At 40.1% G+C, this 23,113-nt stretch overlaps 1 long non-coding RNA gene across 3 annotated transcripts in view; it reads right to left on the bottom strand.

The window, feature by feature from the left end:
- Positions 1-12,074: 12,074 nt before the first annotated feature.
- Positions 12,075-23,113, bottom strand: part of LOC133272088 (uncharacterized) — a 239,236-nt gene continuing 228,197 nt past the window's right edge. For all 3 annotated transcript variants that reach the window (XR_009744345.1, XR_009744346.1, XR_009744344.1), the window contains 2 exons: positions 14,767-15,359; positions 12,075-12,876 (listed from right to left, as the gene is read on the bottom strand). This is a non-coding gene — a long non-coding RNA (uncharacterized LOC133272088). The remainder of the gene's footprint in view (positions 12,877-14,766; positions 15,360-23,113) is intronic.

Genomic DNA, 23,113 nt, shown 5'->3' with positions numbered 1-23,113 from the left:
GGCAGTCTCTTCCGGAGCACTTCACCTTGTTGACACTGAATGTGTGACCAGCCCAGCCCTGCACATGGGTTAAAGGGGAACTGCAAACCAGATTTTGTTTAATGTGTGTGAAAGGATGTTGCAGTCCTGCTCCCAGTTTGCTGGCCCCCATGCATGGGCACCTATGCAGGCAGAGATGGCAGCATTTCATTCCCTGTGTCTCTTATTGACTCCTCAGCTTCCTCTTGAGCCAGATGCCTTCAGGTATTATGACATTAAAAGGCAATTGCTCCCAGATGGCTTTAGCCATCTCAAACTTGCATGTCTCCAAGGTATTTCTTTCTTCTGCCTTCAAAGAGGCACCTCTGGTGGAAGATTATTGTGTAACCTCATATGAGAATATGATGAATCTTTCTGCTGACACCTCTCTCACTGTTTGCCTTAGTCAGCTAACCTGGACTGGTGTAGTGGTTTGACCTTGGCTGGTCACAGGTGCCTACCAAGCCTGATACACCCCTCCTCAGCAGGATGGGGAGGAGGGGATAAAAAAAGATGGAAAAAAAACCTCATGGGTCAAGATAAAGCCAGTTTAATAAAAGCAAAAGCAATGGCCACACATAGAAACAAACAAAAACAAAAGATTTATTCTCTACTTCCCACAAGCATGCAATGTCCAGCCACTTCCCTGGAAACAGGGCTTCAGTATGTGTAGTAGCTCTGGAAGACAAGTGATGTAATAAAGAATGCCTTCCCCCTTCTCCTTTCTCTAAGTTTTCATTGCAGAGCAGATGTCACATGGGATGGAAAATCCCTTTGGTCAGTTGGGGTCAGCTGTCCTGGCTATGTCTCCTCCCAAGATCTTGCCCAGCCCCAGCCTATGGGCGATAGGGAAACGGAGAGAAGCCTTGATGCTGTAGAGCACTGCTCAGCAATAGCCAAAACACTACTGTGTTATCAGTCTCTCTCTAGCTGCCAATACAAAGCACAGCACTATGAGGGCTGCCGTGGGGATAGCTAACACCATCTCAGCCAGATGCAATACAACTGGACTTCAACATTCTCAGTGGCTAAGGTCAGGTGGAAGAAGAGCCACCATGGATATTCCAAGGCCCAAATTCTTCTGTGGGATTAGCAGCCTTGGAACAGCACCCCATTTAGAGAATATGAATCATGATTTCAAATCTTTTTCAGTGTTCAAGGTTTTGGGTTGGGATAGCTGCTGCTAAAAGTGCATGCTAAAGCCTCCTCTCATGGGCAGTAAATTGACTTTGGTTGGGCTGAAGACCTGGCTTCTAGTTGTGTTCTTTTCTTTGTGATAAAAACAGAGCTCTTTATTGCTGAGCCTCAAATGAGACTTTATGAGAGAAAATAGCATTTGGGCATGTCTGCTCCTTGCTCCAAATCACCCTCCCACTGGTGTAACCACTGTGATTATTGCATGCTCCCCGGAGAGCTGGGGACAAGCAGAAACATGGTTGAAATGGAAGCCCTTATCTGTGCAGGGCTGAAGTCTCATCTGTCAGGACAGTCCTGCTGATCCAAAGCAAACCGATTGCTCTTCTAAATGGCTTTGAACTGGGGAGGGTTTAACTGTGAAAATAAAGCACTCCAGCCGTGCTTCTCCCTGTTTTCCTAAAGGATGAGGGGTCCAGGCCTTTATGTGGATCTTTTCACACAGTTCCATCACTTTTACCAAAGCAAGAGCTGGCAGCTGTTTTTATGGGGAAAGCTGCACAGCTTGCACAGTAGTTTAGTTTTTCAAAGCAGTCTAGGGGATTTCATACAGATATCTTCCATTTGCTTAATACACCCTCACTTTAATGAAAGATATGTGTCTGAATCCTCCAGGCTGCTTTGGAAGTCTCAGCTATAGGGTCTAATTTAAAACCCGCTGAGATCAGGTCTCTCCACTGACGTCAATTGGACAGTCCCAGTGTGCAGGATGTTTCTTTCTCGGATGTGCCTGTAAAGGCAGAACCTAAGCCTGTTCACAATGACCCATTCTTCATTTCAGGAAGATTTTACTAGTTCTTACTAATGGCTACAGCCATAGATCAGTAGCATTTTCCAGGCTGCCTGGTGATGAATGATTAAACAGCCACAAATACAGTGAAGTCTTTAGTGCAATCACTATTAGAAATGAATGGGGCAGGGGGGTAAGGTTGCCTGAGAGACATCTGTAGTGATTACAAGGGTCAAAGAGGATGCCCAGAAACAGAGAAAAGATACTGAGATGGTAGCTTAAAATGAAAGTAAAGTCCAGAAACATGTTTTATGCTTTTTTTATACACATTAGTTTCTGGGCTACTTCATCTACTTCTGAAACACCCAACATGAGCTTCAGCTTGAGAAAGAGCAGTAGAGAACACTGATATTCTCAGAAGTACAGAAGTCTTTCAGGGACCTGTTTGCTTTTACTTTCAAGCACTTGAGGTTAAGCTGCTTGTCAGAAAAGATTCCCCCCCAGATCAGACTAGCAGGGACTGTTTTCATTTGGAAATAAGAAGAAGAAAAAAGAAAGAAGGTCATGGGAAACATGGAGTGCTTGTTTTTCTTTGCATGTGGGATGTAATGGTGTCTCTCTGGTCTCTCATAATTTTCAGGCAGTGGTGCCTGATTCTTCTGCAGGCAGGAGGACGTAGCTTTGGTATCCACAACTGTCCAAACTGAGGGTCTTACATTCTTTATGAGCTGATGGGCAGCATTTGGTGTTTTTGGACCATGAAGAATGTAAGATTTGAATCTTGTGAGCCTGGGGAAGCACTGCAGAGAAACAGAAAAGGTCCAGGGAAGGGGCTCTGTGGCTCTGGCTGTGTTCACAGCTGAGAAAGAGAAGGATGACTGTTCAGCTGCCAATTGACAGGTTGAGGGGTTTAATTCATAATTTAATGGATTAAGTCACCAGAGCACTGGACCACTTATTAGCTCCAGAAAGTTGCAGAACCTGAGGTTTAGGTTATTCTGAATTTCTTGCCATCCCTTTAAGAGCAGGATAATTAACAGCTGTGCATTGTAAGCAGCAGACAAAATTTCCACATTTTTTTAGGTTTTCATTTGTCTTAGGTTCCACATTTTAGGTTTTCATTTGTCTTTTTTTCCCCATGAGTTTTTTCCACATTCTGATCAATGAGCAACACTCATCTATTGGAAATGACTGCAACTGAGAATGGAGCATCATTATCAGGAGGTATCTGTGGGCTGAGGTCATGGTCTTGTGAATTTAAATTGTGCAGATGTATGTTTTCAGACCTCTTCTCAGCTCTGGAAATGTACTCTATCATTAGGAAATTCCAGGAATCACTTGACAGGTCTGGGTGTGAGGTGCAGAACAAAGAACCCATTATTTCTATGAAAAGAAATCAACTTCTTGAACATTTCTCATGTTTCCAGGCTTTCCAGAGGGACTTGCATCAAGAAACTGTACCCATTTGGGCATTTGATGTTATGTTCTTTAGCCTATTTTACTAAAAAGAATATGAATCATTTGAACATCATCAAGTAAATCAATGAATCTAACTGAAACTGCAGAGAGTTCTCTCCTAAACCAAAAGCAAAGTCTGCTCCAACAAGGAGTTAATTTCTCAGCAATGTGATGTTACTACACTGGTGGTACACAGGCTTAGGTGGTCACAGAATACAAAAAGGGGTCTTCCACAAAGCTGGAAAACAAAGGATGCCAAATTTAGGAGAAATATCCAACTTGGCACTGCTTGCTTCTCTCTAATTGTAGTTCTAATGATTCACAGTCAGATATTTTGGATTTGTGTATGTCTGTCTACGTACGCATTCGTAACCACTTATATCTATACTGTCACACACCTCCCCCACACCCTTATTTAGGAGCATGAATCCAACTTGTGATTGCAGAACACCCCCCTAATATTTTAAAAAGCAGTGGTAAGGTGTCAGAGAATTGTTATGACAGATTGTTATGACAGGTTAGTCAGAAAATTGACGTGTTAGAGAGAAGCATCATACCCATCTGAACATGCTGGAAAACTGACAAGATTGCAGTTACATGTACAATTTGGAAGGAAGTATATAGGCATATATACTATAATCCCGCTATAAGACTTCTGGCTATGTTACAGTATTTCTCCATATATCTATACGGAATTAGATAATCTTCAGGTCCTTTCCAACCCTAACTATTCTATGATTCTATATGCAAGTCTCATCTATTCTCTGGATTAGCTGTCACAAGATAAAAACTAATTCTGCCCTGGTGACTTTAACAGAGCTATCCAAGTTCATAACAGCTGATTATGTGTTGCACTATATGTATAAAATAAGCATCAACATATATCTTATTTCTAAGGTATTTAGGTTGTTATTTTGGAATTCAAACTACTTTCAAAATCTCAGGTGTGATGTCAGTTCCTCTAATTTTTCCTGCCTTCAGTGCAAGGAGAATATTTACCTGTGTGTCTGGACAACATAATTTGGATTGTAGCTTTGATGTTATAGCATCAAGAACCTTGATTCCTTCCAAAGATGCTGATTTGGATGGCTCAGAAAATTGTTCTTAATCCATACATATTTTCTGTGTAAATTGAAAGAGCTGCTGTTAGTAATAAAAGGTTGTTTTTACACTTGTTCTGTAGGTAGCTTTGGTGTTTAGGATGTTCTCTACAACCCTATATATGCATCAGTAAAATCAGCTTTTTTTCTTATCTCTCCCAGAACACAGATACAAGTTTGACGTATCAGAAGATTGTGCTGCTGCTTTTCTTAGCATGCTTGTCCCACAGAACGAAAAAACCCCAAACAACTTACTTTTATTTCCCCATTTAATTTCTGTGACTGTTTGGTTCAAACTAACACACAGAGAAAAGCAATAACATGGATATCAACCGTAGGGGAAAGAAAACTCCCACTCATCAATGCTCTCTCATACTACTTTTGCCAGATTTAATTTCAGGCTACCCAATTTTTATCCCACCTCAAGTATGTCATTTCATCTGAAGTTTCTGTGGTATTAGAAGAAAGAAGAGCCAGAATCTAACATTTATAGATAAAGTCTCATAGCCTTTCTTTCTCATCCTTGTTTTTGTTTTTGTTAATACCCTTCCTGTTTTCAGAGAAGCAGAGCAGTTTCTCAAACAGTATCGCAGAGAACAACTACTTGGGGACTGAGCCATGTGCCGATATCTGTGCCAATTCCCTGGTAGGGCAGGCAGCTTTTGAACCATACCATTGCTAATCAAACAATCTGGCAACATTCTGCCAACCCTGTCCTTGTCATCTGCTGCTCACTCTGCACGCACACTCAATTAGCTCAGCATCAGATTCTCCCTGCTGTGCGCAAAGTTTCTCTTTCTTTGCTACCAGCCAAAGGAAGCAGGGATGGGCTGATTTAAAAATCTTGGCTCATCTTATCTGCTCATGACAAATATAATGCTCAAGTTAGTCTTGCAAGTCACTTTTTCCTAACTCAAAATTACTTTCTGCAATAGCCTGTGACATATTTTTATTCTGCTTTATATCTTTCTAGCCCACTGGTCTGTTTTTAATATCCCAGGCTCACTTTCCCAGCCTCTTTTTTAGGGTTTCATTCTGAAAAGGGGAACAGTTTAGGAAAGTGTTTAAGTAGACAAGCACGTTCCGCTGCTTTCAGGACAGTTACCTGTGTTTTTAAAGTTCAGTTTATGGTCATGTCATGGAATTAGTTTTCTCTTCCTGAACATGAAGTAGTGCTATCTCCTCCTTTGCATACAATGGCTCTCAGAGGTTTAGCTACCTCTTTCCTCTACAGTCATTGTTCCCTCCTTGCTTCTCCTTCTCGCCACAAAAAGCAGAGCAGGAAGAAGATTATGAAAGCAGAAATCCCCTTGGGCAACTCATACCCAGGATGAAGAATTACTACTCATAAAGCACTCCTGGAATCATTCCCATGTGCAGGGAAAGGTCAGTGAGTGTGAAGGCCTGTGAAGAGCTTTTCCATAGGGGTTGATAATTTTCAGTGACATAAGGCTTCCCAAGAGTATATGGCAAAAGGAAAAGTGTCTTGAAAACCAGCAACTCATTCTCTTTTGGGCTAAGGCCACCCTGTCAAGTTTGAGAGCACAAACAGGGCTAAAAAAATCCAGTCTTTTGATTACATTACTGTTAGAAACAGGCCACATGGGTACTTAACCTCATGGCGATGGACATCAGGCATCTAAATTTATTTTGAATAAAAGGGATGCCTGTGGATAACAGGCATCGGATCTAGTTTCTGAAGCAGTGACTTTATACTTTAAAAAGCAATAATTTTCAAAACATTTAAAAGGGCTGAATCATAGAGATTAAGCCTTCACAATAAATATATGGATTAAATATTGTTAAGGATCATGGAATTAGGCTGCTTTACCCATCCCTGATAATACCTTAGTTAATAAAATAGATAGTGACTCTGCTAGTACCCGTGTGGACTATTTCTTTGCACTGGATTGAACCAGAGCAATGGGCAAGAGTACTTACAAGGAAATGCAATGAATAGAAGGTAACATGTCCATCATAAAGCAGATACTTATAAAGAACAATAAAGACCACAGATTTGCTGTTGAAGTTGGAACCTTTTAGGTAGAACTTCCTTTGGCCTTGGATTGAAATTGTATCTTGCAAGGGGATGTTGGTTCATTTTTTCCTGATACCTACACCCTTCATAGACAGGAAGAAAAAGCCAAACCCTACCAAACAAATGCTATGGAAGCAAAAAAACCCAAAATTCCTGAAAAGATTGAGCTGTCACAGAGAAATCTTGATTTGGACCAGCTGGTGATTTGCTCTTAAGTTGAAATCTTGTGATTTAGAGGACAAAGTGGGGGTTAATATCAGGTCTATAAATGAAAACCCTAGGAAGACGGTTACATATATTTGTAGAATAGACAAGCAGCTTTTAAAAACATTCCCTTCGAATAAAAACCTTGAGACCTGCAGTTTCAGTGATTCAGCTAATAACAACAGTGATTGATTTAGCTGAGAGCTCAGAGGAGCAAGTTGCTGCTATCTGACAGTTTTGTTGTGTGTCAGCCAAGTTGTGATAACTCCCTCTGAGCAAACTGGGTTATAGTATGTGAATGCTGCTTTTCATCAGCAGGCTCAACTGAGGGCACTCATGAGGGATCTGTGGCAAGGTAGGACCAGGCACACAGCCAGGTGCTGAGGAGCTGCTGACACCAGGTTTTGCTTGCGGCTGAACCCCAAGCTGCTCTCAAATCACAACACTTTTCTCAAAGCACCCCATTTCCAGGTTCTATATCATCCATTTTCAGATGACAGTAGTTGCAGAACATGAGGAATTCCACGTGCTTGCTGGCTTGCTTGACTGGTACCACGGTTTCATATTCATCAACAAAGAAAACCTAAGTTATAGTTGGAAAATTTGTTCATTTCTAATGAAAAAAGTGAAGGTATTTGAAGGGGAACTCCTGATACAAAGCCCACTGAAATCAGTGGGACTCTTCACAGACTTCTGAGATTGCTGGGCTTTATGATCTCAACTATCGTTATACCTTTGACTTAGAAGGCACATTCAGACCCGTTATCCTTTTACTGCCAGGGCTGTCTTGCCTTAATGTTAGTTATCTCAGGGAAAATATCACTCTAAGTTCACCTGCACATTCTTATCGGAGGACTCCACTCTGGGTTATGCTTTAACTTCTTTCTGTATTGCATTTCCTTGCAAATAACAAAGAGCAAGGCCCCTGTAAAGCAAACATGGTGTCTTGCTTTCTCTGCCTTCAGAGTGATATGTTCCTGGCAAGTGATAATTCATTGAATACATTAAGCGGCATTATAAGCTCATTTTTTGGTAGCTAAAACTTGTTGCAATTTGGATCATTAAGCTATTCTCCATGCAGCATTGTCTTAGAAGAAAACATATTAAAAGGCTATAAAAATTGCTGATACCACATTTGTTGTCTGAAAATAATGGCCGTCACTGGAGACAGAGCTATTGGATCTTGGCAAATTAACTTCACAGCTAACAATTAAAGCAACACGTCTACTGAGGACCTAGTTTTATAACTTGATTTACAGAAGTAAATTTCTCCATGAATTTCAAGCTTGCAATGCTGGATAAATGTAGAACATAAATCCCCATGGAGCAAGGCCAACTTTCCCCCATCCAGGATCCTGTTTTCTACAGAAGAGTATAAGAGCAGGGCAAACGCATCATGATATTTCCACAACTTTGGGAAGGCTGCTTTCCCAGATTTCAGTTATTTTCAGTTTGTATATTAGTGGAGTGGGAGAGGATGACCACAGCTCCCAAGGGATATTTCTTCTATGCACTTCTCCAGTTCCTTTTCGAAGCCATAAACTTTTATCGCCTACTAAACCATATATTGCAGCAAGGAGATCCATAACTCTATGTTGTGTGAAGTACAGACTTTGCTTTGTTTTAAACCTGCTCCCTGTTAAGAAACTATAAGCACCTCTTAGTCCATGTTTTGCCAGAGGTAAACCTTTCTTATGCCACACAAGATTTAATAGTCCTCTATCGCGTATCACCTACTTCTTCTTCATCCCTGTTCCAGACTAGGCACGAAATGGATATACTCCTGTTTCACATGTAAACTGCCTTACACCACCATAAAAGCATTGAGATCTTGTGAAATTACCCAGGTGAGGGTGAGTTCAACCATAAAAAATACTGAATGTGGTTTGTAACCAGAGAACCTTACAATTGTAATAAACATACACCAATAAATTGTTTCTGCTCCCATGTCATCAATTAGCCATGTCTTATGACTGAGATGAATATGAATATGCTCTAGAGGAGCTACTACATAGTTCCTCTATAACTTTCTTCTGGCTATGTGACTATCTTGTAGCTACTGTAGCTGCCTAGCTGGGGAGGACTATGCACAAAGCAGCAGATACACCTCTGTCTCTCAGCCAACACCTTGGAATGATAAGTGGCTATAACTCCGATTCTTTTAAGCATAAAATAAAACTATGAAACAAAAACGTAGAACTGGATTTGAAATTCTAGTGAGAGAACTATCCCATGTAGCAGTATGTTTCATACTTAAGCACCAGTTTAAGTATGTCCCACCACTCAAACACCAGTTTAAGTGTCCCACCACTTCTGGGACAGGGAGTGAGACCCACTCGGTGCCCTGCTGAACCAGACCAAGTGGGATAGAAAATTAGATTAACAACAAGAAGACAAATCCTCCTTGTGGGGAACTGTGAGGTGCTGCAGAGCTTTTTATAGCAGCGCAAAGAAGTGTAAACCTTCTTGACCCTGCGTGTCTTTCCATTAGCAAACATTTAAGCTGTGTGATATTTGACATTGCTTTCTGTAAATATGTAAAGGATCAGCCAGAGCCTTTTGAGGCTGGAACTTAGAATTCTGGGGGGGTTAGACGAGATGTTTCTCCATTGCCTACTGCTACAGGGACGGCAGAAGTTTACTTTTTCAGACTTTCAACAACTATAGAAATACGAAAAGCAAACTTTCTACTTGTTACGCCTGCAATGAAAAGGAAAATGAGGGTCAGGAAAATGCCCATGTCTGGGTATTAAAGGTTGTTTTAAACATCTCTGGACAGCTCTTTTCTGCAAATCCCATTCCTGTATATGGATAATTCTTTCTCTGTTGTTCATTCCTACTTTACATATTTTTATAAAGATGGTCTTTTGATGTATAGTTCTCAACTATGATTCAAAGCAAATACTGCATAAATCCCTATAGATTAAACAGCGTTGATTTAATTTGAAAGCATCTCAGGTGTTACTGTGCAGCTGAAGAGCTAAGAAGTCTGGCCAGAAGGGTGCAGATGGAGCTGGCTGTCTCAACACTGCACCCTAGATTACACCTATCATGTAGAACATAAAAATGACAGCCAGGAAACACATTGCATACATCATTCAGCTGGGAAGAGGTTTAATTTAGTGTTTCATGAAGAAGAAGGAAAAGGTCACATCTAATACACAGCAGAGAAGAAAAGTTTTTCCCAAGGAGATTTTGGCAGGAGAGGTCTCATTCAAACTTTTCTTATAGGACTTTGTTCTTTTTTCCTTGCGGAAAAACAAGTGTAAGTGAAACTTTTCTTACTTTCTTTAATTGTAGAACAATTCCCCGTCAGGTAGAAACCAAAAAAAAAATAGTCAGAAATTGATGGACAAGATGCTTTCTTTTTGAAAGTAGCATCATCAATTTTAAATAACACCGAAGGAGGGAGTGCTACTTTAAAGTGAAAAGTAGCACTTAACTGTGAAGCTGCTACAGTCAGCTATTCAGTGATACAGCTTTTATAATGATTTCTAAGTGGGAAAAATAGTGAAAAAAATGACATTTTGAAATTTATTATATTAAAATAGTAGTGTTTTGAGCAAGAAAAAAACCCCACCTTTTCATATGAAAACTCATTTCAGCAGGTGATTATTACACCTCTTGCTATTAAAACAGTATTTTGGACTAGTCAGAATGGGATCTAGTTCACCTTGTAGTATTAATATCACCACTGCCAATCATTCTCCTCTGAAAAAAATGCACCAAAAGTAGAACTAAACTCTGTTCTTTCATGGCTCAGCATTACAGAGGCATAAAGGAAAACCTGGCCAAAGATCCAATCCAAAGCCCATCAGAAATCAATGAAAAGCTTTGCAATGGGCTTCTAGTGTGGGTTACCTCTCCACTGACTATAAATGAGATTAATCTGTCAGACAGCAATAATACAGTGATATAATTAACTTGGTTTCAATATAATCACTTAAACTTCCATTAAAAGTGATGAGTTTCTTTCAACTGCCTTGCCACGATGCATTTTGTTGTTGTTTGCTTGTTTGCTGTTGATAAAAATAAATAAATCCTTTTTTGGTTAATTTCTGCCTGAACTGGTGATTGTTGCTGTAATGGGGTCTGACTTGCAGGGTCATGCTTGCAGATGTAGTGACAAATAGGGACAGCTGTAGATCAAGGAAATAACAGCCATTTCCTTAGTGGAGCCAGGAGCATGAGAACTCGATGCAGTATTGATTCTGCCTCAACAACTCTATGGTCAGAAATCTAGCATTAGAATAGGGATTGCACAAGTTTCTGAACAGAAATGGGCAGATGGGGGGCAAATGTGGGTCCAGAGTCTGGAGATACCAGGACTTTGGGCTCCTTTCTTCCAAAAAACTCCCTGACAGACAGGTTTGTTTCATACCTCATGATTTCACTGGGCTTTGGAAACTCAATAGTTTTCATTGACTTCAGTGCCGTGGTCAAATTCTGCCTTCTCTTGGGGCAAGAACTATCAATGAGCAGTGTCTGCCTCCTCTGCTGCAGTCCTTTCTTTGTCACCAGAATCTCAGGACACTTCTGACTATCTAGTTGAGACTTCTTTCTAGTCTGAATCTCATGTCTAACCAAGATGACAGGAAGGCAGAGAAGTTGTTTGCTCCTCTCTGAAGTATGCGATGCTTCTCACCTGCGCATCTTAACAGAAATTACAAAGAGCTGCACCAAGCCACAGCAGGGGAAAAAACAGCATTAAATAAGGATGAGTCTGTACGAAGTGGAGCTAAGAAGAACTTGGCAGGTTTGACTCCCATAGGTTCACGTGGGCACCTTCAGTTGCGATCCACTGAACAGCCGCCAAAGGTAGCAGTCGCAGGGGCTCTTTCCGCCTGGGCTACAGAGGAGGAGATGCCAGAGCATGAATTTTCCTTGCATTCACTCCCTGCCACATTGGTATGCACATTAAGGTTTACATTCCTCTTCCCTTTCTTTTACTTTTCAATCTATTTTCTGAAAATATATAAAAGAAAGTCCACAGTTTTCAACTGGAGACAATAGTCAAGGGCAGAATATAGTCAGCTTTTGGAGAGTCCTGAGACGGACTGATTTTGTCCTAGTAAACTACCCATATTCTTTGAAAAGGCAGGAAATGTTTGAAAGTATGAAGGTCATAGTGCACAGTCACAGAAAAGTCACAGCATCGTGTTAGGCTGTATTATGATACTTAAGAGTTAGAAAAAGGTTCTGATAGATGCATCTTTAAGCATAAACATAGGGCTAAATAAATAATGGTCTTGTAAGAGACAAACTGAAGAGTCAGGAGAGGAATTTTGTTTGTGTTGACCTGGAGGAATTTGGAGAAATGGAGCAAAGGATTAAAAAAGTATATATATGAATTTTTAATCTGGGTAAGCTTATTCTGTTTTGACATTTTTTAACAGTTATTTTAATATTAAAATCTAGCTTCATTTTTAACAGGGTAAAAATGGCATTTGGAAGGTAATTAAATAAGAAATATTCCACTTTGAGGAAGCTGGTATTAAGATGCTATCCTGTCCCTGCCAGTTGTTCCTTCCTGCCCCTTCTTCATCTCCAAGATATGCCACATGGCACATTCACAGCCTTCAGTTGTTCTGGAAATCCACATGGAGGTGAAATTTGTGTTCATCCAAGAGAGCTTGCTGAGGTCTCACAAAGCTGATACCACGTGTATGGCTTCTGCTTCGTTCTACATGAGGAGCTCTCTGTATCAGGGACAAATCCTCCAGTATGTAGCCAGTATCTTACAGCCCCTTGTTACCAGAAGGCCAAGTTGGTCTCCTTTGCTTGGACAGATGATGACTGGGCTGGTACTTGCAGCCTGCTGAGCTACCTAGCATGGTACTTCCAAATGAAAAGGACCAGACATGGGGCAGTGGTCCAGTTTTGTAACTGTGAAGGAGCAGAAAGGGTACCGGTGTCAGGAGAAAAGAGTAGGCAGCATCTTTCTCCAAAAACAGTCAGGAAGTCATTGCAGATTTCACTCGGCCTCAGTCTCATGTTTGCAGGAACCCTCACTTGCAGGTCCAACTTAACTAGTTCCTTCCTTCGTTTCTTGTCCTTTCTGGCCCTTGCTTTGTGCTTGCTTTGAACCCAGCTGAGAAGGCTGCATCTATTCATGTCCTGTTTTCCAGCAACACCTATTAAAACTGGAATAATAGGACCAGTTGGCAGAAGTAAGCAGGAGCTGGGGTGAGCAGGCAATAATGTTTTACTGCCCTGTAGATACTTGGAAGCAGGGTAAAAGATAGACCACCCTTTAAACTCTGGTTTAGGTCTCTTCTGCTTAGGATTCCCTTAGGATGTCTTCATTCTGGGAAATCTTTAATGTATGCCATGGTTGGCAAGGAAATGCCTTTTTAAATCTAGCTTACTATTCAGCAAATAATATCCAAAAGGCTGAATGATACTCTAATTAAAACCTATTTGCCTCAAACTTCCTCTGTATCCATTAACGTTCCTCTGCACTATATCCCTTGGCATTATCTCAGATGTTATCCCACCCCATTTCTCCTGCTGCCCATGGATTTGATACCAGCTCAGTAGGTCAGCATGAATTTTGCAGGGAATAGCAGGTTTTCAGGCTCTGAGCTCTGAGCTTGATACATGGGCTCAGTAAACAGAGGGTTTTTCACTGCTGAGCTCAGTCACAAGTACAAATACACTGGGCTTGCAGCATGGGGCAAAGTAACCGAAGGATGAGGGGTGAAATACTCTGTCAGCATTCTGCTCCAAGGCGAAGCCAGTTCCCGTTGCAGAGCTGTGAGCAGGAGGTGCTCAAGGCTATGAAGCCACTTGCAGCAGGGTACTTCAAGTGAAACATGCCTGTGAGACAGGGCAGGTTTTGTTCCTGGAGGTAGGTTTGGTGGTTAGAAGTAATAGATGGGCATGCCTAGCCCCTCTAGACATAACAAATCCTAAATGGGGATTAGTGGGTTCTGAGTATGGCTTGGATGCATGCGAGATGATTGTACTTTCTCAAATCCATTTGCATCTGATGTGATGATTTTGCATTTTTGATGTGGTACCTTTAAAAAAATCTCCAACAACCCTATTTCCCCAATGTTTAACATGGTCAAGAGAAAAGAAAAGCTGAGTCCATGGCCCACCATGAAGACAGAGATATTGTCTTCCCTGCTGTCTAACATATCCTTACATCCTCTTTTTTCTCAAGCTTTCATGTGGAAGTGGAAGGGGCAGAGATCACCTTTCCACCAAGTGCCTGGCATGGGGTGGTACGGCTGAGTTTGATTTCTCAGCACTGCAGCCACTTGCACTGTGGCAATATATAATTAAGGACACTAACAGTGTCAGGAGCAGTCTCTCGCTCCCAGCCCAGGATTAATGTCAGAGAGGATTGTATCATCACTGCTTTCAACTCATCAGCTCCTGTCAACTCTCGTGGGCATCTGAAGACTGTGTTGCCCTCCTCATGCTTTGAGGCCTTCAGGAGTTGAAAAAGAGGCTCAGAAATTATGTCCTTATTTGAAAGCTTTCTTTTCCACCAATTTATTAAACGTTTTTTATATATATATATATATATATATATATATATATAGACACACACATATACAAAGCTGTCAGGAGAATAATCTGGTGGATATGAAGTCTTTAGGCCAAGTGCTAAAATTAAGTCATGATGTAACCAATATGGAGAGTATATTGGTTTCCTTGTATAACAGATTTATCTAGATGTATTAATTCAGCATTCAGGCATCCATGTGCAGCATGTCCTAGGTGACCTCTTCCCCCTCCACCACGTAAGTTACAGACTGAAATGCAACTAAAATGCTTGAGAAGAAAGTGCTGGGGAGGCAATTTCCTACCAACGCCTCCAACTTGGCACCCCAGCACACATTGTTGTTTCGCTATTGCTGTTAGCACACACAAATTACCCCATTTTCTATGACTGACACTAAAAATGGGCAGCTTTTGCTGAAAAACAGTAAATAAGCTTCGGGGCCAGTTTCTTACTGAGAAAATTCATGCAAAGCATTATTTAGTGTTTTGTAAGACTAATCTGCATTTACCTAAGGGCTGTGGGGCAGGTTTAGCTCCAGGTACTTCACAGTTCTTCTGTGGCTGTGCTTGGCAGGCATCCGGATCTCTTAGAAACCCTGCTTTCGTGAGAGCTGCTGTGGGGTGGAAATCTCAGTTTTTCTGGTCAGCTTTGCTTTCTACACAATTATTTTCTACTTTAGCCTCAGAGTCCTTTGCTTAAATTACAACAGAAGATATGTTTAAATGTGTTTCATGCTTTCCTTTTTAGTGTTGTCCTGCTGTGATTTACTGGACTCCGCTAAACACAAATCTCTGGCTGGAAAAGCCAAGGCTGTGTGTTTGAGCAGAGGACAATGGTGGCTGAGATTTTATCGGGAAGGAGCCCGTCTTCTTTCAATACAGCTCATCCTTTAAGAGTGCTTGCCACCTTCTGGTGTGAGAAAGGATTACAACGCTTTACTCTAGGGCATGCTGAGGAAATCTACTGTAAAAATGCTAATCCTGGTCCTAATCCCCCTAAAATGGATGAGAGATTCTCAAGATGTCATAATGCTGATTGGAGAGTTCTGATGTGAAAGGACTGATTCTTTATTTTTTTTTAGACAGAAGGACACAGTGACTTCTGGCAAGAAACAAATAAAAGTGATGTTTTAACTGAAATATTTGATTTGATACTTTTTGCGTTGTTGGAGAATGCCCTTTAACCATTACATAAAACATTCAGGAAAAGTACTGAAAGCAAGAAGAATGAAAAATTAATCTTATAAGCAGAATAGGTACAAATCCTTCAAAAGGAAAAGAGCTTTGAAATTGGAACTTTTTCTCACAAAACTGTTTGCAGATTCTGAGCAGTCTGAGATGTCTCTGATCTTGTCAGCTGTCAACAGACTGCCCCATTTCAGTGATGATACTTGAGAGTATTATGTGTGCCATTTGTATGAGAAGAGGATCTACGTTAGCTCTAAACAAGCCACTTCACAATTACGGCTACTCAAATAATATGAATAGCATCAGTACTAAAAATCAAAACTTCAAATCTTTGCCAGTCATCTGCAATTTATCCAGATGAAAGAATTCCATGAAGCATATATTTAATTAAGGTTGGTACATACTTATTCTGATGGATGTCACATTTGCCTGGCTTCATGTAATTCATACTTAATTTCAGATGTCACAGTACTGTCCAAAAAAACCATTTATATTTCATTGTACAGAGACCCTAATTGAAGGCACCAGAGTATCTGAAAGTGTTCCAGCAGTGCGTGAAGCAATGTGACTAACATATGCTATTTGTCTGTTCAATTTGTTCCTTCTCAGCAAGGGACGAATGGGCAGTGAAACAGTTCTTTTTGTATGTGCATTTTTATGACACACACATAGAATTATGTTTATATTGGAAAAGGCAGGTCAAAACCAATGTTCCTCACAGAGGGAGAATGTCAGTGAAGTTTCAATGTTCCTCAGTACTTGGCAGTTCACATAAGCTTTCTGGCCCCAGAATGGTTGGTTGTTTTCTTAGCTCTAACTTGGGCTTACGTCTTCACACTGTAACATAGCCCTTGTTTGTTTTTGTTAATTAAAGCAGACTTTGCTATAACTCACCACTGATCACTGCCTGGGTGATGGCTGTGGCCATGGTGAGGTGAGCAGCAGCTGGTTGTGATTCACTAAGAAGAAGGTGTGGGAAGAGAAGCTGAAATTTGGAGGAATGTCAGCAGGTATGGAATAATTCAGTGATGTGCTGCAGAACTCCTTGCTGAGGATGCTGCATGTCTGTGGATGCTAAAATCTACAGACAATACACAAAAGGACTGGAAAAATAGAGAAAATGAAGTCATGGCTTTTATGCAGCACTGCTTTTATGCAGAAGAGCTGGGGGTAAAAGCTCTGCCAATTCTTTCTGTCCATCACAAGAAGGCAAAGCAGGGTCAGGGACAGAGGGAACAAAGGAAGAAAAAAGGAACAAGAGGTCTCTGAGGCACAAAGTAATATTTCTGCCCCTTTTGCATTTTGCAGCCAAAGTTCATTTACTCCCAGGCCTTTGCTTGGGGCAGTGCTCAGTTACAATAAGGTCTTGAAGATGGGCAGCCTCACTGCCAAAGCACAGTTAACTGAAGAAGCTGCTGACTGCTGACCCAGGTGACTGAGTAAGTGATGGCTTTTCTCAGTTTTGTCCTAAACCCCCACAGATCACTGCTGGCCCCATTTTGGAATGGTGAGATTTTGGCAGGGCTTCCTTCCCTGGCCAGAAACAGCATCAGGTTTATGAAAAGCGAGATCATCCCATCTAGGCTAACTTCTCCCACTCTCCCTACCCAAATGAAAAATTACAGTTCTTCATTCTCAGACTCTCTTGACAGAGCCCTAAAATACGTGGGGACCAGGGGGAGTGTAGGTTAAAAGCTACAGATCAGATATTGCGACTACAACAATGAAAGCTCTCTGCAGGTCTACAAGTTCTCGGATATCTACCATCACACCACAGTCTATCCACTAAGGACTAAACATGAATTCATTTGTCTGAAATATTTGAATCATCCAGAACAACACAAATCTTTGGAGGCTGAATAATCTCGAATAATGACTAAGGAATCTGTACATTTTACAGCATTTTGTTGTCTCTTTTTTAGGATCAGTTTGCTGATTTTTCAGATTTATTCATGTGAATCATTCCTGCTCTGTAGATCAAGTGATAGCCATTTTTAGAGTATTGTGGAAACAAAATTTCTTTGCTTTGGCTGGTCACAAATGATACAGTATGTGTCTGTTCATTATTTGGTTGAACATATTCTGGATTTTGAGAACAATATATTTGTAATTTCCTCTTGGCAAATGTTTTCTTATTAAATACTTTCTTAAATAAACTAGTTTCCATGGATGTTCCTGCCAATACACTTATTTATTCAAAAATTTGGCCTTTATCCAGATTGACCCTTATTTGTCAGTCAAAATGGACAGATGGAGGAGGTCAGCATTTTCTGGGGCCAGGCCATAAAAAAAGAAATATTAAGTTCCAGCTCTTTCCATTCTGTTGAGAGGGCATTTCATTTTAAGCATGGCCGATTCCACAGCTTTGAAATGATGTTTTCAGAAGACAAATCCTAAAACTGCTGTTAAATCTGTTGCATTTCTCAACGCATGTGAGGCAACATGGGAGGAGGTATCACAGCATGGTGAAACACCATTTCCATGAAAGGAAGGAATATGGCCTAATTTATCTTGCCATGCCATTTACAGCTGAAATAAAAAAGCCCCACAGGTATGAAAGCCATCGGATGGTGCCAAATACATGCAACCTTTGCTCAAGGGACCTGCTGTCTGAAGACTTCTGCTTGCTGTAAGATATCACAGAGGTAAAAGGATGATTAAGTGTAAGTGCCTGTAGCCATAAGCCAAAAGCTTCCAGATGAAATAATGCTCTCTCTCATAACAGAAGCAATTACAATGTAGCTGTCTGCATTGCGTTTAGTATTGCTACTAAAAGGCTGTGCTGCTTTCAAGTACATGAGTGATAGCAGCTAAATTTTTATGGATAAAGAGTATTTTCTGCTGAACACATCTTAAAGCCTCTGGAACTCCACAGGAAGCCAGACACGGCCTATGCAGACCTCCAGAATAGGTATTTTGGATATGAATACATAGCTTGGATTGAAACTATGTATGCATGCTTTCCTTTATACATATGTAAGCATATATGGAGAGAAAAAAGTGCTCTTAGTCTTATTGGGCTTCATCTCTAACATAAATCATTCCATCTGTGGGATGATTGAAAAATTCTCTTCATAGGTCCTCTATTTTAGACATAGGATGAATTTTCATGAGAAAGATGTTACTTTTTTTTTCCATAAAAGAAACCCAGAACTGATAAATAGGTTGATTGGGTGTTTCAGTTTGGTTTGGTTTTGTTTTGGGGTTGTTTTGTTTAGATTCTTTTGAATTCAAATTATTTCTTGGCTTTTTAAATTATTGACATTTTTATGACAGCTAAAAAAGTAAACATTATTCAGCCATCTCTACCAGCTGCTTCAACATGTTCAAGTGCTTTGTATAACTCTTAGCAATTTACAGGAAGATCAAATCCTTCACGAGATGACATCTAAAAACCAGTGTCATGCCTCCTGTGCTGCCGCCACCGCGGAATGATGTGCTCTGAGCTGCCTGTGCCCTGCTCCTCCTGACCTGAGCAGGCCAGATTGTGAAACATGACTGCATCCATGCTGGGAACTGATGCCTAGTAGAATTCTACAAGAACCTTATTTTTATGGGCATAAAGGTGTACCAGCCAAGTCTTCCCAGTCAGAGGTATGTCAGAGGTCTTAACATTGTCCAATAAATTAGTATCTGGCTCATAATTTGATTTGGAGGCATCAAGAAGCAGAGAGGTCACCATGTCTCTAGACAGTTAATTAGGTGATTAACTACCTCCTCCACTCAAGCAAACACAGTCATTTATTTCTCACTAGACTATGTCTGGCTTGATAACTTTTGCATATTAAGGAGACTTCCACTGCACACTGTTTTCTACACTTAACTTTAGAAAATACTGCATTGACATAGTCCCTCTAGGCAGGACTTCCTAGTTGACTCTGAGACTTGAGGTTACATCTTGCAAAATGTTTTGCTATGTGGTCTGGATCTACAGGGTAAGATAGGTTTAATTCGGGGATCTTTTGCACAGCATACATCTGCTTTCTGTGCAAAATGTATTGCAGGAATAAACTCAGCCTTGTGTAAAAATGAGCTTACAAATTGTAAAGTCATACTGTTTTCTGCTCTTTCTTCTTCTGCTTACGTAAGCTTAAAAACACAGAAAAGGAGAGCCAGATTTCAAGAAACGGTTTGCTCTCTCCACATCACCTTCAGCTGTAAACTACGTAATTCAAACCACATATATGAAACCCTCTCTTAAAGAGACTTCTCATGATCACATCTCTTTGTTGAGCAGTTGCACTCATTTGTTTCCTGAATATGACTCCTAAAGCCTTTTTTTGGGGGGGGATCCCTGTTTTCCATTTGATCATAACATACCATTTTTCAATGGTGTATCTTGAATTATTTGAATAGGGAAGGTGGCAATCGCATGATGCTAGATCCCCCTGGATCATTCTCTTGCCCTTATCTTTACTTAACAAGCTACCAGGCTTTGTCTATACTTAAGAATTACTTTGTACTTCCTTGATACTCCTTAATGAAACATCTACAACAGCATAATCCTGAATCAGAATCACTCCCAGAAAATCTGCCCAAGAACAACACCTTTTTACACATGATTTCCTATTAGTAGATCTCTTTTGGCATTTGTCAGTTAATATTTTGTCCATATATTGTATTCTTCACTGGTTCTAAAGTTTAATCAATCTTTGAGACAATAGAATATGAGACAATTCTATTTCAAAACCTCAAAAAAAAAGATGTAATATCATAGATTAATAAAAAGTACAACTGGAGGAAATAAAAGGATGATCAATTTTTTCCCATACTCCCAGACAGGATCAGATGTACCAGTATCTCATTCTAAGAATATTACAGTTTTGGGATAACTTTATCATCAAGTCTTGCATCCTTGTCAAAGAACAAATTAGGTTTTATGTGACAAAACCTCCTATCCACAGAGCAATGTTTATTGGCATTATAAACCTTTTCCTTACCCATTACATTTTAAGAGATGTCTTTTAATTCCAAGTATTCACATTTGAACATCCTTTTAAATATAGAAATGAAGAATCTTTGTTCTGCATTGCAAGAAATTTCATCTATTTCCAACTAGATATTATCAGGCTCCTCATCTCTATTCAAAATTACAGTTTGATTTAAAGATCATTAAAGCCAGCAGGAGTATTTGCAATTATTAATAACCCAGGTCTTTTCTACTCTTTAAAAGGTTAAAATATTTGTCAGCTTCTTAGTCTAAAGAGAATTTCCAAACGGGTAGATTTTATTCTACTGTGACAAAATAGGACCTCAGAAAGCAGGGAACAATTGTCTTTTTCACATTCACATGCCAACATGTGTTGAAGGATTAGACTGCCTCTTATAGTAACAACCTACAAAACACCCTTGGCTTCTGGAGAGTGAGACATGAGCAGAAGGAAAGTTAGTTGGTGAGACCAAAATCTCAGAAAGAGAGTGTAAGAGACAACTGTATGCCTAAGGTCTTGTTTTTATTATGTAAGTTCATTTCCTAGAGATACATATCCTAAGGACACAATTATCTCTGAACTTTTCTTGTATTACCTCAGAATAAACTTGTGTGAAAGGCTAAATACTCCCCCCAATTCTTTTTTGTGTCCTCACCATTCATTACACATATTCTATTGTAAACTAGAGGAACTTAGCTTACAGTTTTGTTCATTCTCAGAATTATCTTCTTGATCAGACCGGCTTTTCCTGAGCAGTTTAAAAGCAAATTAGTCTCCAAGCCCCTAAAGTGACAAACATCTAAGGTATTATTGACCATTTTCATCTTTCATGTGGGGATTTTCAGATTAATGTTTTGCATGCCATAGAACAGAAAGAAAATAAGCTTCTGCTGAGGGAAAAGTATGAATTTTTGGGAAGGCAATTTCTTGATAGCACCTTTTATTTATTTATTTAATGTTTTACTTTGCTCTTTGAAAATGAAACTCTAATCTTGTTTTGCCATGATTAGTTAATAAAAGTTAACATATTTGGAGGGGGTGGAAAGGGCAATTGCCACAAATTCTACAAGTTTATTACCGAAAACTTAGCTCCTCAAAACTTAAAGCTATAAAGCAATTTGTGTAATCTTTCTGAGTTTTCTCAGTTGGCTGGAAGGCATATGGGCTTGGTAATTGCATGAAGTCTTTTCTATGTGGGATATTGGTATTTGCTTAGCTGGGGTTCTCCTGGAAGGGTGTCCTCCACTTTAACACTCATATTATGTCACAGGATGAGGACCTTAAAGCTTTCCCTAGGGAGCTGGCGGGCTATCCAGTCCCCACTGTGTGTATCTCACAAGAATTTGTGGTGACTTGCAGTTACAGTGCAAGTATTCATGGTAAATGTTTTGCTGATAAGTGGAAGGAAAAATCAGGCAGCCTTTGCAAGTCATGCTGAAATAGATAATCCTGTCTGATTGCTAATAGTCAATAATATAATGCATTCACAGAACCTGCAGAGCAATTCCAGCAGTGAGCATGCTTCAACACCACCAGCTCAAGGTTTATTAGGCTCTACAGCTGGAACCTGCTACCCTGAAGATGATGTCCTGGCTAGGATGAGGCTGCCATGCAGGGGAAGGGGAACAGACAGGGGGAAGGTGGGTCTGAGTGCAAGGAGTAAAGTTGGATTTGATGTTCCCTACTGTCAGCTGGAGAAAAAGCAGTTGTTGATGTCAACCTGCACACCCCAAACCACTCCCTCAGCTGCAGGTAGCCCTGCTGTTCCCCACACTGCAAACCACAAAGCATATGAGCAGATGATGGGACTACAGTTACAATGCTGTCCCAATAAACTGCTGACCTGGATATATGCATATTTCAGTTGTGTTTATGGTGAGGCTTCAGTCCTGAAGTTTTGCTGCATAGGCTAAGGTACAAGCATAAAAAGGAAGATAGATTTGAGAAACAAAGGGAAGTGTCATGGATGCTCTCTCAGCAAGGCAAAAACTCTTCTTTTTTAGGAACACATTTAAATCAAAACTAATTAAAATATTTTAAATTTCATTTAAACACACATAAAATTATACTTCCAGATTGCTATTGAACTCTTATTCCTGTTTGTTGTGCTTCATTCTGAATTTTCTGTTCCAATGAAATGCCAAAACCTCAAAATAGATAAAATTTCCTGTTTCTTCTTTTGAAATTTTGAGTTGAACAAAATTAACCGAGTTGTTCTGAAAGCATATGACCACATATACTCTGTTCTTTTCTTAAAAAGCTTGCAATGCCTCTCTCTTTCAAATCATGATCATTTACTGCTATGAATGTTATAATGAATACAATTCCATATTGCATATCATTCAAACAAAAGAGAAAAAGTACGAATTACAGAAAATTAAGTGGATGAAAATTCTGCAGCAGATACATGGCATAATTTTATCAAAGAAGCATCACAGAATTATACGAAAATACCAAAGAGAAAAAGAGTTTCATCCCCAAGGTCCTAAAATAACAAAACTGACTTGGAATCAAAGAAGAAAGTCGCTCCAAGTGAATTACAGGGTTCCCCCTGGCTGTATTGATCTTTGTGGAAGAATCTTCTCTCTCATCTCTTTAGCTGTAAGTGAAGGGTTATCTAAGGATCTGTATCTTTGGTGGCATGAGCAGCTTTCTGAAGGGAGTGTTGTAGGTAACACATAGAAAGACTGGGCAAAGACTGCTTCTCTTATCCCTGAGAAAGCCTGTCTGACCCTTT

Source organism: Pezoporus flaviventris, unplaced genomic scaffold, assembly GCF_033815535.1.
Source record: "Pezoporus flaviventris isolate CSIRO_AGI_PZ_B2104156 unplaced genomic scaffold, CSIRO_AGI_Pfla_v1 ptg000029l, whole genome shotgun sequence".
Lineage (NCBI taxonomy): Eukaryota > Metazoa > Chordata > Aves > Psittaciformes > Psittacidae > Pezoporus > Pezoporus flaviventris.
The sequence above is the reverse complement of the archived record's forward strand: the minus strand, read 5'-3'. Positions and strand labels throughout refer to the sequence as shown.